We start from the raw sequence: 15,171 nt of genomic DNA on the forward strand, positions 1-15,171 counted from the left end.
ACAAAGTAGTGGAAAAAGATGGTGTAAGTTTTTTCGAAAGGCAGACATTGTAAAAGATGATAATGGAAATTTAGAAGATGCTGCAGCAAATAACAATGAAGAAGTGAGCGTCAGTCTTGCTTTGAGGATTAACAATTTGGAGGCTGAATTAAGGACCTAAAAATATATAATACAAATGTTAGAATTGCTGATTTTTTTATTGTTAGTTGTTATTTTAGTTGTGATGGTAAAAATATAACAATTATTTGAAAGCATACGTTTATGAATATATGGGCACTCCTTGGTTTATTGGTATGGTCTGTGTAGATAGATTATGAAAATAAAAACCAAATTGAACAAATAGAAGAAGTAAACTAATAATAGCAGCTTTTTTATTATAATTAACACGTTGTCAATGTAACATAAACATCATAAAATAGCCATAAGAAAGAAACACAAGAAGATCTCCAAGTTTAAAGGATAATTGTAAAGTATTTACTACAAAAAAAAAAGAAATCATACAGTCTGGTTATGTACTATTCTTAAATAGAAATAACAAAAAAAATCTGATTCCGAAATTTCTTTAATCAAACATCAGCAGCTAATACATCCAATATCAAGTATTTTTCTTTCTTGGTGCTTTGAATATGGGATTTGAAAAAAACTTCAAAAAATTTGCTAACCTAGAAGATGTCGCTGCACTTGCTTCTTGCATGGGATCAACAGAAGCAGTTACTAATGGTTTAGAGTTTCTCCTTTTGGTTGGTAATTTATGTGGCCTTTTTGTTGTCGTTGGTGGTGGTGCCTAATTAAAGTTAGGAAAGTTATTGTTAGTTTGAATTAGTGTGAATAAGGAGCTATGACAAAAAAGTAAAAAATAAATGTTAGGATCAAATTTTATCTCATCTTGTGTTCCACCATAATTTGGTGGGGATAAGTCAATTCCCACGGGTGGTGGAAGATTGTCTGTGATAGTAACAGCCACATGAGGAGGATTTTAGATACCTGTACCAGGAAGAGCTTCAACTACTTGTGGTGCCTCATTGACAGTATTGCTTGCTTCAGCTGCAGGTGTACTCCCAATATGAGTAGCTTTGGACTTGGCAGTCGCCACAATAGCCACTGCAGCTACAAGAACAGCAGCAAGCTCATCAGCTCTCTTTTTTTATATCCCCTTTTGGTGTGGCCTTTTATTTCACAATATGTGCATGTGAATGGCTTCAGCTGTCTTTTTAGACTAACAGTTGGTTTAGCTTTCTTATTTTCACGAGTACCCTTATCAGCATCCTTTCTTCTTTTTGGTTGTGAGTTTTTCTAGTTTTTGTTTAATGTTAGGAGCTTATAGATGATTGTAGATTAATTTTTTTCACATGGATTGACTTAAGAGAGGATTGATATGATGTACATAGGTCTTCTTCTATAACTCCATTGTGATCAAAAGGTGACAAAAATCCTCAGGTCTCTTGTTCACTCGTGCAAGAGCAGCACAAGCATGAACACAGAAAATGCTTATAGTAAATTAATCATTTCCAATTTAACTCCAGACCATCACATAATAATTCAAGTAAGGCCACTTATATTGAAACTGAAAATAAAGTTGTTGTAAAAGTAAAAAACATCACCTGTTAACATTCAGAGCTGACAAGTATAAAGTCTTTTGCCTAGATCAACAACTATATTTGTTGGGTGTTCATGAACCTCAAACTTTTCATAGTCTTCATCTACAATCCATACAGGGACCCAATTCTTTTATTCTTTCCTAACCTTTTCTAACCGGCTCTGAATAACAGGAGAAAATTTTTCGACATGGTTGTTCAACTTTACTTTATTCTTTGCAATCGATCTCATAACAAACATCCTTACCTCTTCAAGCAATGTGATGATTGGCTTGTTCCTAGCCTCCTTGATCTGTGCATTGAAAATTTTACATGCATTGTTGGAAATATTATCTAGGTTTGGCCTGTGAAAAAATTAAGACTTTGTCTATGAATGCCTCGACCATGTGTTGAGGTATGTCCATGCTTCTTCACTCACCCTCTTTATCTTGTCCATGTTGTCCATAAAGTCTTGGAATATGATTGAGGCAGCACACTCCTAAAGAAATCTCCTCAGCTCAAGATCCTTCCATTGTTTGTTAAAATTTTGCCATAGGTTCCGTATACAGAAACGATGATGGACCTGTGGCATTACCTTTTCCACAACATAAATCAAGTCCTGCATATGACATACAGATGTAGCAGAAACCAAACTAGTAGAAACCAATTTCATACTATCTATGTTACATAGAAATATATATAATTTATAACAGGTGCATGCATTTTCATCTACTTAAATAGATCAACCAATTAATTTTATCCAGAATTTATCCCTTGATTATAACAACAAACATAACATGTAGGATTTTTCTGATTGAAATTGTTGTTAGTTTATATATAGTTCAACATGCTATTATGTTTCTTGAATTCTAATTTTAATTTGTTTGGACTGGATTGATTGATTTTTTTACTGAATTTATGTAATGTGCTGCTGATTGTTGTGTCATTGATGCTGATTTGTGTGAATTGATATTGAAGGAATACTTGGTTGTGCTATTTCTTGTTGTTTGATACTTTTGCATGCCAAGTGCTCGATTATATACCGCTATATCTAATTTGTGTTTTAGTTGATAATTAGTATTATGCCAAGTTAGATTTAATTTTTAGTTTTGACTAGAGGATTTAAGTTGTTAAGATATGTTAGATTTAAACTATTAAGTTGTACTCATTTACTATGTCAATGTAAGTGCATTAATTTTAGGATTATTCTAATTCATATGTATAGTTATTGGAGAAATAATTTATTTTAAGGCAACAATTAACACTCATTTTTTAAATCTTGGTAAAATTTAACTTAATTTCCTATATTTTCAAATAATGTATAATGATCAACGTTACATATAATGACATTCTTTGAGATTTAAATATCAATATATATGATGTCGTTATAAATATATACAATTAGAGCAGAGCCTCACATACTAGAAGGGAAAAATAGCCCCTCCCAATTTAAATTTTTTATGTATATAATCCTTTAATTTTTACATTGCCCCTTAATTTTTGTTTTTTCCCCTTCTAAAGTTATACTTTTTTATATTGGCCCCTTCCAAAAAAAATTACTCTAGTTTTGTCCCTGTATACAATAGTATAAATAAGTTAATATATTCTGTTATATATATTGTGAATTTTATTGAGTTTTGACTGATGTTGTGGATTAAGGTTGGTTAGATTTGTGGAGACCGTAAAGGTGGATGTATGTCCAATTTTAGGGGAGGTTATATCAAATTCTATTAGAAATAATATAAATGTTGAAGGATTTGTATTGTATGTATGCTTAATAGTGTTACTTGGTATTCTCTTTGCAGACATGACGACAGGTAGCAGAGGTGTCACGAGTTGATCTCATGGTCATGGTAGAGGGAGGATTTCAACCGGTACCCCAAGGACTTCTTAGTCATCGTCCTCTACCCCGACTATCCCATCAACCGCAATGATATCACAGGCAGGTCCACTAGACCAACAGTTCATCATGGTCCCGAACCCCAACTACGTTGCTCCTTTTACTACGCCCCCTCTAACTCCAGCGATAGAAACTGCGATGTGTGATTCCTCTAATGCATCTCAACCAGATGCTCCTCCATTACCGCCTATCATACAGATGAGGATTTGGCCTGATGGCATACATGCATGAGTACTATTTTAATGTCTTTTATCCGCAATCTAGTTTGAATTTGTTAAATTTTATGTTTTTTTATGTGTTTACTAATCTTAAGTTTTTCATTGATAAGTTTATACCAAACAACAATGCATGTACACATGAGATCTCCAATATGATTAAGTCCATGTACGACAACCCATGGCCGAGCTACATGAAGATCCCTGCTGAGACCAGAGAGCGATGATTTTAGAAGTTGGTGGTAAGAACTTAATGTTGTTGAATTAACTGTATTTTATTTTGACTAACAAATATTATTGAATTACTTTGTGTAGAAGAAATTTATATAGGATAGAGAACATGATATCTTGATCAATAAGATCTCTGACCACCAGATAGCTAGGCGATTTCAGTAGATGATGTAGGACATTTGTCAAGGGAATAACCACCTTATGATTTGGCTTTGTCTAGATATTAAGAAGGAACTCAACATCCATTTTAGTACTGATGAAGGGTTCAAGCATCCTTGTCTGTCAAACAGAACTAATAGGGATTCACTGAGGTCGTTGAAGTATACTGGTGGCTCGGCGACTTTCATGAAGATGAAGAGCAGGTTGGTATATAATTTGCTAAGCTTTATTAATTATTACTTGAATTATTTGTTACTTGAATGATTTTATTGGTTGGTTTCAATATGTGTAGTCTAAGTCATTAGAGAGTGAGGCGACATTGGTGGAGACCTTCAAGTATACCTATACGTTGAAGGCCAACAAGGAGAGATTTGTTGATGAGTGGTTTGCAGCTCATTATTTGAGTTTCAATTAATTCTATGTTTGAAATGTATTCGATTTAAAGTCAATTAATTGTCATCCTAATCACAACATATGTTACACAGGAGAACTACACGCAGAGATTGGAGGCTGCGACCCAGCAAACTCGACCTAGTGAAGATGACCCCGGCTCCAATGCCTAAGTCGTAGAGTTTAGCGCGAGACCGCCTCTGAGCCCTACAAGAATCGCGATTACGGGTTGGGGTCGTTCTTCACTAGCGACCTCCACACCTCCATAATGGCGGCTTTATCTGCCTTTGCCTCCGCCAATACTCCTGCCGGCCGATCCCGACAAAGTTGTCAATTTGAGGGAGCAGGTGCAGAAGCTCACACAAAAGTTTTACCAACAAGCTCAGCATTCTGAGCAGAGGTACAACAAGCTTCTTGCACGCATGGGAGACACCGTTGCCATCATGTCGAAGCTGATAGAAAAGCTAGAGCGGCTAGAGTTTGTGAGACCAGATGGCGGTGTGCAATGATGTTGCTGGTGGGGCACCAACATCAGCACCTAGTTCGTCACCTCAGCAAGGGGAAGACGATGACGACGATTATCGAGATCCGTGCGGTTTAGGGATTTAATTTATTTATGTCTATTTCATTGTATTTTACTTCTTTAACTTTTTATTATATTCATGTCATTGATATTTAATAAAATTATTAGTTAATTTCTGGTATTTAGAATTTGTGCACTAATTTTGTAAAAAAAATTAATTTGACTACTAATTGTGCGCTAATTGTGCAAAAAAAGAAAAAATTGCATGCCATCGGATTTACCAGTAGAATAATCCAATAGTAAATGGGCGCCACAAAACATAATATGGCGCCAAAATTACGATAAAAAAACTCGACAGTAACCAACCGCTTATCTTTATCGCATTAATTGCAAAATATGATGCAAAATCCGCTGGTAATTAGCATTGGATGAAGTAATCTGCCCCGTAAATAGTTTTCGGTGCCGTTTATACTGTCAAATGCATTTTGACAGTAATTTTGACGATACTCAGCATTTTTTGTGGTGTAATTGTAGCATTTTTATCAACTTGCAATGCATTACATATCTTATTTACAATGTAAACGAAATAAGAATGCTTATATCTCGTTTACATACGTGACACATGGGAGAGAACGACCAACACATATCTTGTTTACAGTGTAAATGAGATATAACACTTATTTTGTTTACATTGTAAATGAGATATTGGAAAAGTTATGATGTTTGTACTGTAAACGAGATAAAGTATGACAAATTTTGAGTAGCTATAAAAGGATATTCAACCATTTGTATTCTCCACAAATATTTCACTTCTTCTTTTTCTCCATTTTTCTTCCAAAAATTAATAAAAAAAAATATCTAATGGTAATGGATATGCGGTTGCAAGTGCTATCCCAATTGTCATATAAGAAACAGTGACATTGGGGTGATATTTAAGTGTGATAACCCTATTATGTTGCACACTCGGATATTAAATTCTTTGTTTAAGCTAAAGAGTCTAATATTGACAAACATTGGTGCTCGCAGCACAAAAGAGCTTGGAAGAGTTGGGTTAGGTTGCTAGCACTGATGGAAAATGGAGTTTTCAATTTCATCTATTTTGGCTTTATGGCAATGAGCATATGCACCTCATGTTTGATATCCATGGGAGAATCATGGCAAAATAAGTTATGGAGCTTTCTGTAGAGGTTGGTGATGTTGGTGGTGGTGAATCTAGCCACTTGAATTTTGTCTAAGATGACCCACCTCTTGTACCACCACCATTTTACTATGCTATTCTAGTGGTAGACATGGACATGGATGGTGAGGAATTCGATGAGGAGTATGTTATTGATAGCGATAGTGTTTCTTCTGAGGATGATGATGAGGAGGAGTTTGTACTAGAGATTCCGGTTGTGGCTTCAGTTCGGTATCTTTTTCCTGCCCCGCAACTATTTCTGGCCTTATCAGTTATACCCAGTCACTATCATACATTAGATCTGAACGCGATGCTCGAGAAAATCCTATTTTCCAACATGGGTGGAGATAATTACAACATAGACGGTAGTGTGGAGTTTCGCATTAGCCACAGATTCAAAAGTTGAGAGGAAGTAATGCAAGGTGTGAAGAAATTCAACATTCAAAGAAATATTAAGTACCGAGTTGTGGAGTCGGATTGATTAAAGTACTATATGCGTTGCCAGCAATTTATAGCAGGATGTTCTTGGAGAATCTGTGTTGTCCTCTGACAGAATCCTGGATATTGGTGAGGTCAAGTATAATTATGGTGTATATTTTTATTTATCATGATTATTTTGGTTATAAATGCCTATTGTATATATTTTATTTTGTTACGGAGGTGCATAAATTTTGAGGTACACACACCTGTTTAGCCTCCACCATGTCCTAGGATCATTGACAATTGAACAACAGTCTCATTTGTAGTGTCATCCTACCCCTCATACAGTCCAGCCTATTAGTCACTATCCTTGTTCTACAAGGTACAGTTAGGCAAAACTATCACTTTAAACCCTTATGCAAAAAGTCTGGATGGCAAAGCAAAAGACAATTGCACAGATATACGATGATTGGGATGATTCATATAATAAGGTGCTGAGGTTGCTGCAAATATGCAGATTTGTTGTCCTGGAACAATATGTGATTTTAGGGCTATACTGTACTATGATGGATACTTGGTGGTACGCGATTGCAACCAATTTGATAAGGTATTCTAGGCTTTTCGTGTCTGTCTGGAGGCTTTCAAGCATTGCAAGCCCTTCGTCTCCGTCGATGGCATGCATCTGTATGGCAAATATGGTAGTGTGTTGCTAATTGGAGTGGCACAAGTTAGTAACAGTAATATCCTTCCTGTGGTATTTGCAATTGTTGAGTCTGAGACTACAAAGTCCTGAATGTTCTTCCTTACCAACTTAAGACAACAAGTGACACCACAAAAAGAATTTTTTATTATATCTAATAGATCCCAAGAAATCAAGATTGCACTTAGAGCCGATAATAGTATTTGAAAGCCTCCTAGAGTGTTCCATGCTTATTGTGTCAAGCACATGGCCGCAAACTTCATGTCTCATTTCAAATCAGGCAAGGGAAAGTGATATCTCATGAATGCTACTTATAGTATAAGCAAGACTGGGGTACGAGTAGTACATGGATGCTTTAAGAGGTTTTTCTTGTGAGATGGTAGACTGGGCCGATAGATTCAATAAGAAAATATGATTACAAAATTGTGATAGCAATCGCAGGTTTGGGCACATGACAATGAACCTCTCCGAGTACATGAATGCAATTCTAAAGGATACGCATTATATACCAATTTCAACCATCATTAGATGCACTTACGAGAAGCTGCAGAAGTTGTTCGTCAGGAAGGGTAGGGAGGCACAAGCACAACTAATAGTGGGTAACTAGTATTCTCAGTGGCTGATAGCTACTGTTGAAAATAACAAGGAGGGAATTTCTAAGATGTGTATTACGCACTGCGATAGAAAGGCCTCAGTGTTTATGGTGGAGGAGTTTCAGCCGTTTGAGGGTTGGTCTCAAAATTTATTTCGTGTTTGGTTGAGTGTGGACACGTGTGACTGTGGCATTTTCCAATCACTTCATTTCCATGTTGTCACACATTTGCTGTTTGTGCCGCCGCAAGTATTGAGTGGGGCATATATGTTCATCTGGTGTACACGCAAGAGACTGTGTTCAAGGTATACGAGGTAGAGTTTCCCCCGATACTAGACAAGAAGCTATGGTCAGAAACTCAGAATGGTATAAAACATGGTTGCATCTAATCCCGCTAAGCATATGAAAGCAACTGGCAGACCAGTTTCTACCAGATTTCGTAACGAGGTGGATAAGGCTTAGCGCCAAGAGAAACGGTGTTCTGTAGAAAAACCGGGCATACTCAGAAAGGCTATCCCATTCAACCCACAGAGGATACCTAGCTGTGTCGTGACTGTTGAAGTATATCGTTTACACTAGTTATGTCTTGTATTTTTATGGTGTCATTATCTTTTTTGTTTTGTTTATTTCATTTATTTGCAATTGAATGCAAAATCTAAATTAGTATTCAACTTACTTTATTCATGTAAACTTGAAAGAGTTACTAAACCAATAGACAACGATAGATAAAATTTAAATTCCAATAAGCTATTTAAAGTGTCGATACACAATCCAAATATCTGATAAAGTACATAATACAATCTGAATAATACATAATACACAAAATAAATGAAGTACATAATACAATCTGAATAATACAAAAAGCAAGTAAAGTGGATCATTGGTGCTGGTCAGGCAGGTAATGCAAGCAATGCGCAGTGCCACAGAATAGAGGTTGTGTCTGCCGAGAGGGTCTGCCACGTCATGGAGCTGGAGGAGGCTATGCGTGCAGTGGTAGAGGGTGCGGAAGATGTGGAGACACATGACTGTCATAGTACTGCACATACAAATATGACTGTATCTGGTAACGAGGCTATACAAGTGGATAAAGTGGTGGTGGCGACATCAGCTGTGATGTAGTCATCAACTGCCCATAGTCGACCAATGGGGGTGTCACATACTGAGCACCAGAGTGGACATCTGTGCTGTATGAGGTGTTAAGCCCTAGTGACAAGTAAGGAACACACATAGGGGTGGCAGTGGGGCGGGTTTTCGCCCTACCTGACCCCGCCCCGCCCTCCTTACACTCCACTACTACCCGCCCCACCCCTACTCGCGGGTAGTAGGCTACTCTACCCTAACCCGCCCCCACGGGTACCCGCCCTGCCCCTACCCGCCCCTATAAAAATTAAAAAACATTTTAATTTTTACAAATTTATATATAAATTAAGATAAAAACTTAAAATTTATAAATAAATTAAAATACAAACATAAGATTCATACAATGTCAAATAAGTTCAAATTAAAAAAAAAGTTCATACAATATCAAATAACTAAACTAAAATACAAATATAAAGAAATTGCATCATTAAAATATAAAAAAATCTTCAATCCTCATTCTTGATCACTTTCCACATCATCATCATTAAAAGTTTGAAGGTCAATATTCAAACCTAAAAATCAAAAGAGATAGCAATTAATAAATTAATCAGTATTATGTAATTTATCCTACAACCAAAAATTTGAATGCACAATTTCAAAATAATAAATAATTCTGCTGATTTTTTAATATTTCTTTGTTACTAATATAATAAGCCGATGCACCAACTACTGTTGCAATTATTCAAAATTCACAGGGATATATAAGTGTGCAGGATAATAAAGAGATTCAATAGTTAGAGGGCATAAATAAAATATAATGGTCCTTTTTTTATATTGATTTAAAAAAACTCTCTATATATATGTACTCAATGACAATTACAAATTCTTGTCTACAATTCAATATGATAGAACAACAGTAAGACACTTTAACGAACATAATAAAGGCAAAATCATATAAAGTAACAAATGCTAACACCTATAAAGAAATTTATGTCTTGCACATAGAAAACTTACAGGATCATATGATAATATTGTATAAAGAAGATCATCATACAAATTACTTAAGAAAGCTACTAATTGAAGCATGACGAGAGAAATGCAGTAGTTTCAGTTATGTAATAAAAGCCATGCTTCTCAGTTTTTCAATCTTCTATAATTTGCTTAATATAAGATTAATGGTAGAATCTAATCTTCTCTACTTTTTTTCCCCTACCAAGGATAACACTACCGCACATTACTAATTCTGCTCATTTCAAATGTCCAATTCTCTCCATAATTATAACACCTTGAGCATATTCCCTTTCATAAACCAAATCACTCTAATCTTGAAGGGTCCATTCAGTACTCAATGACAATTGCAAAATCAGACTAAAATCAAAATTCAAAATGCGTCAAAATGATAAATCAAAACTAAACATGCACTTCTTATCAGTCAAAAATATTGTTATCAAAACTAAATATGCACTTCTTATCAATCAAAACAACTTTAATTTTTCAAATCTGGTAGAGCATGCTTGTGGGATGGCAAATCTACAAAGATAGAGAGGCTCAAAGACTTATCGGTGGTCAGAGACAGAGGAAAAGGGCTCTGGTGACAGGCTCACATGCAACAGCGATGGTCAAGCTCACAGCGACGGTGACCAAACGATGAATCTGTGGAAAAACAAGAGAAGAACTTAGATCTCACAATTATGGAAAGAGAGAGCTAGAGAGCTAGAGAGAGCTAGAGAGAGAGAGGAACTTACGGAGCTGTGCGAGCTGAGCAACGAGGGCGAGGAGTTGCGCAGCTGAGCAGCGACAGGCCGAGCAGGCGGGAGGTGAGAAGCGACAGCAAGGAGCAGTGGGACTAAGTGGTGACACCAAGGAATTGCGACGACGGCAAGGAGCTGCAGCAACGACAAGGAACTGCAGCGAGGGCGCAATGGCGGGAAGGGGATGACAGGCTGAGATGAGGAGCAAAGAGCTTTGGTTTTATGAAGAAGAAGACGGCCAACTTGGGATTTGGGGACTTGGGGTTGGGGTTTGATGGTTGGTGGACTGGAGGCAAACCCTAATCTCTAAAAACATATATATATTAAGTACTCCGGGATGGGTAGGGGCAGGTTTACCCTGACCCCGACCCCGCCCCGCCCCGCTAAACTACCTGCCCCGATCAAAACCTGCCCCGCCTCGGGTCGGGTTTAAACCCGCCCCGACCGGGTAGGGGCGGGTCGGGTACTCTTGCCACCCCTAACCCACACTGAGGTAGATCCACGAGCAGATGAACGATGGAGACCCTGTCTGCAACTCTGCCCTCTGTTCGTGTAGAACTGCTCCGTAATATATTGCATAGTATGCTGGTCAATGGTATGAATCTAAAATGCCTTGTCAAACTAGATTTCCTCGACCATAGAGGCCTCATGACGATTGCTCAATGCACCAAGATTCACCCAGCCAGGTGGGGCCACAAAATGATCGTCCTGAACTAGCTGTGTGTGTGACCCTGGTGGTGGTGGTGATGAGCCTCCTCGCGCGGCTGGTATGTCACCATGCTCTTTCTTCCAGGCATATTCTGCCTCCTTCTTAGACTCGACATCTAACCACTCCCTACGAGACTTGACCTACTCCTTTCGGGGCGTTACAGCTCTTCCGTAGTCCCTAACAACCCTTTCTATCCTAGTCAGCCTTCGACTAGCTGCTCGAACCTCCCTGGAACGCCTACGATGATCAAGGACATTCCGGAGAAGGTCAAGTACGTCCTTAGGCTGACTGGTGGTAGGCTACACATCATCCGGAAAAGTAAAAAGTTTTGGGATCATCAAGCACGTCCTAGTCGGACAGATGTCTAATGCGGCAGGAATGTTGGAACCAGCCCCCGATACTCCAACATAGGCTGATAGTCACTAAATGGATAAAAAGAGATCTTATGGCCTTCCTCAAGTCGAACCCTCCATCTATCATATCACTGCTAATGACGAGTGGGCCACCACACGTCTTCATCCCGTCGTGTGGTGGTCAGGAATCGGTAGACATTAACCGGGTCTCCAGGCACTGGTTGCTCACTACCGAACTGGCATTTCACCAGGTCAACATGGTGAAATTCAACAATGTTGAAGCAGACAAGGGAAACAATACTCATCCATGTCCCCTATTTTGTCTCCTCTCTCAACCAGTCCAAACCGATGGCCTGCAGCGCTGGGTTGTCGTACAACATCCATAAAAATTGCAAAATAAAGTCTAATACAATTATCAGGTTCAGTTCATTATATAAGAGAACTAATCATTTATATATAACTAACTAAAACACTTTCACGTACCTCATCCAATTGTAACTGGTCCAATAAAAGACGCCATCGGAGAATTCGCTGGTCAAATTGGTCCCAACTCTACTGGGTCATGCTTATCAACCTGTGAGAATATGCAACAATAACAATTTCTCAATTTGTGAAACACATAAGACCCTGAATTTTTGAAAATTGAATAATTAATTATTTATGTGTAATTATATTTATTGAGATTTTATTTTTAAAAAAATTATTTTACAAAAAATAATTAAATAAAATTTTATTATTATTAAAGTTTAATTTAATTATGACTTATTCTATTAATTTAAATTATTTATTAAAAATTATTTTAATAGACAAAAATTTAAATTGATTTTTATAATAATAATATTTATTATTATTATTATTATTATTATTATTATTATTATTATTATTATTATCATAATATTATATTTATTTAATTTCATTCTCTTGGCCGAATGCCATCAAGAAAGCCAAACGTGGCTTGTAAGTACACATATATATGTGTATATTAACATAACACGTAGTTACCTTCCATTTAATAATCATCATCCTCTTTACTTCATCACCGAGTTGAACTTGAGGAACAAAAGAAAGAGAATTGACCGAGAGAAAAAAGGGAAATTGAAGCTTCTTCGATCTTCCGACTTCGATTTTTTGTTCCGACTTCGATTTTTTGTGATCTGTAATATCAATAAAAAATTAAATTCGATAAAAATGTTTGTATCTTTTTTCTTTATACATTGACATTATTTTTATTCGGTAAAAATTGACGGTAACGTAATTTCCCTTTTGTTTAAATTTGGCCAATTGGAGTTCTAGGAGGCACAAATGATTTTTTACGTATTCTTCTTTGCCAGCTCGGTTAAAAAGCTTCTCCAAAATTTCGAGTATTTTGATTTCGTACGGAAGTAGGGTTTGGTAACTTTGTAATAAATAAATGTAAATTTTATAAGTGAATGTTAATTTGGTTGATTATTGTTTGAGTTTGAATGAATTTATGTTGAATTATTGTTGTTGCTTGTGATTTATTGGTTTGGCTAGGAGGAACAGCTCAGCTGTGGTTGTTTTAATAATTTTGGGACTGTTGTAATATGATATTTCAAGAAAATTGATGAGATTTGATAGTTGAAAGATTAAATTCAAAGCGGAAAAACACCGGTAACCGAAAAACCCGAAAATGGAATAAAACACAAGTAATATTTTGAAAGGGAAGGGCTAAGGGTTCTGGTTTTGGTATAAGAGAAAAATTAGTATTTAAACTTTATTTTTGAAGGACAACATTGTATTCGTATATAAAAATTAAGGTACAATTTGTAAATTATATAAGTTTTCAGGTATTTTGGGTAATAAATAAAGTACGGGAATAAAAATTGGTATTTTATAAAAATTTAGGGTTACTTTTATAAATATAAAACTAAGTGAGGGTTCAAATATAATTTTATAAAATATTACGGTTAAAAACAAAATATTAAAAAGTTTGTGATTTAGAAAGTAATTAATAAAAGTTTAAAAATAAGATTTTATAAACTAAGTTTTCAGAAAAATATATATATATTATTTACCATTTAAATTATCATATTTATAATATTATTATCATTTTATTAAGAATATTTAAGTCAAAGAAGAGCAAACAGAAGAATTCTTAAAAGTTTTAGAGAACGCAGATTTAATTAAAGTAATTTATAATTCTTTTCCATAAGACACTGAGGAATAGGCGAGAGAATAATGCGAAGATAAATTTTATTATGGAATGTTAGGAAAGAAAAGAAAAGGAAAGAAAAATATTAAAGAACCTCTGCCACAAGAGAGCAGAGAACAAATATTAAAAGAATCTAAAGAACTTTTGCCACAAGAGGACAGAGAGCGAAAAGAAAAGAATATATTAACTAAAGAAATCTCTGCCACAGGAGAGTAGAGAGCAAAGATTAAAAGAATTTAAAGGAATCTCTGCCACTGGAGGGCAGAGCACAGAAAAGAAAAGAAAGAAAGAAAGAACGAAAAAAAAGGAGATAAGCAAAGATATTGTTTGGCATTGAGAATGAGTTGAGATGATTGTGTACCTGCTGAAAATGAGCAAAGATATGGTGGTGAGTCCACTGAGATTTGCTTCCAGAGATACATCGGTCAATCTAGGAGATGGTCGCACCTGTAAGACAGAAGTTGCTTACAGAGGTTATCGATACATACATTGGCTAGAGAGAGCCTCACCTGTAAGATCGAGGTTGCTTACAGAGGTTATATTTGCATACTTCGGCTCAAGAGAGTCACACCTGTAATTGCTTGCAGAGGTTATGGCACTGAAAACCAAACTCATACAAAGGTTGCTGAGTTACGTCGGGAGCAGGTCGAAACCGATAGATGAGCTCGTTACCTGCACTAGGGATAGACATGCATTATACTTGTTTGTGCATTTTTGTTTGTGAGTGTGTTTCCTGTGATTGTTGGTGTGCTAATGGCTGTTTGAATGATGTGTTCTATAATTGTTGAATTGGATTGTCCTTTGTTGACTGTTATTGCTGACCAAGCATATATATAGTGAACTAAACTTCTAACGCCAACCATACTAAGAACTCCCCAGTTCTTACCCCCTATTTCCATCCCTTTCTGCTATAGACGCGAAGGTTTAGTGCGGAGCTACAGAAGCATAGAAGATTATATTCACGAGTTGAATTGTTATAATTTATTTTCCCCTCATCGTTTATTATTTTTAGTTTTTAGAGGGATAAGATTTGTTTTTGAGAATCTTGAAATAAGTATATGTATATAAAGCTATGTGAATATATACTTTTATGGTTAAGTGATTTAAAATAAAGTCTCCTTTTGATTTCTTAATTAAAGTATCGGTTCGTATTCGCAAAGGCTCAATATTAAATAAAGATAGTATAGAATAAAAAGGTTTAGAGGTACGTGACGCCTAGGCTTT

This window comes from Arachis stenosperma, chromosome 3 (genome assembly GCF_014773155.1).
Source record: "Arachis stenosperma cultivar V10309 chromosome 3, arast.V10309.gnm1.PFL2, whole genome shotgun sequence".
Taxonomy (NCBI): domain Eukaryota; kingdom Viridiplantae; phylum Streptophyta; class Magnoliopsida; order Fabales; family Fabaceae; genus Arachis; species Arachis stenosperma.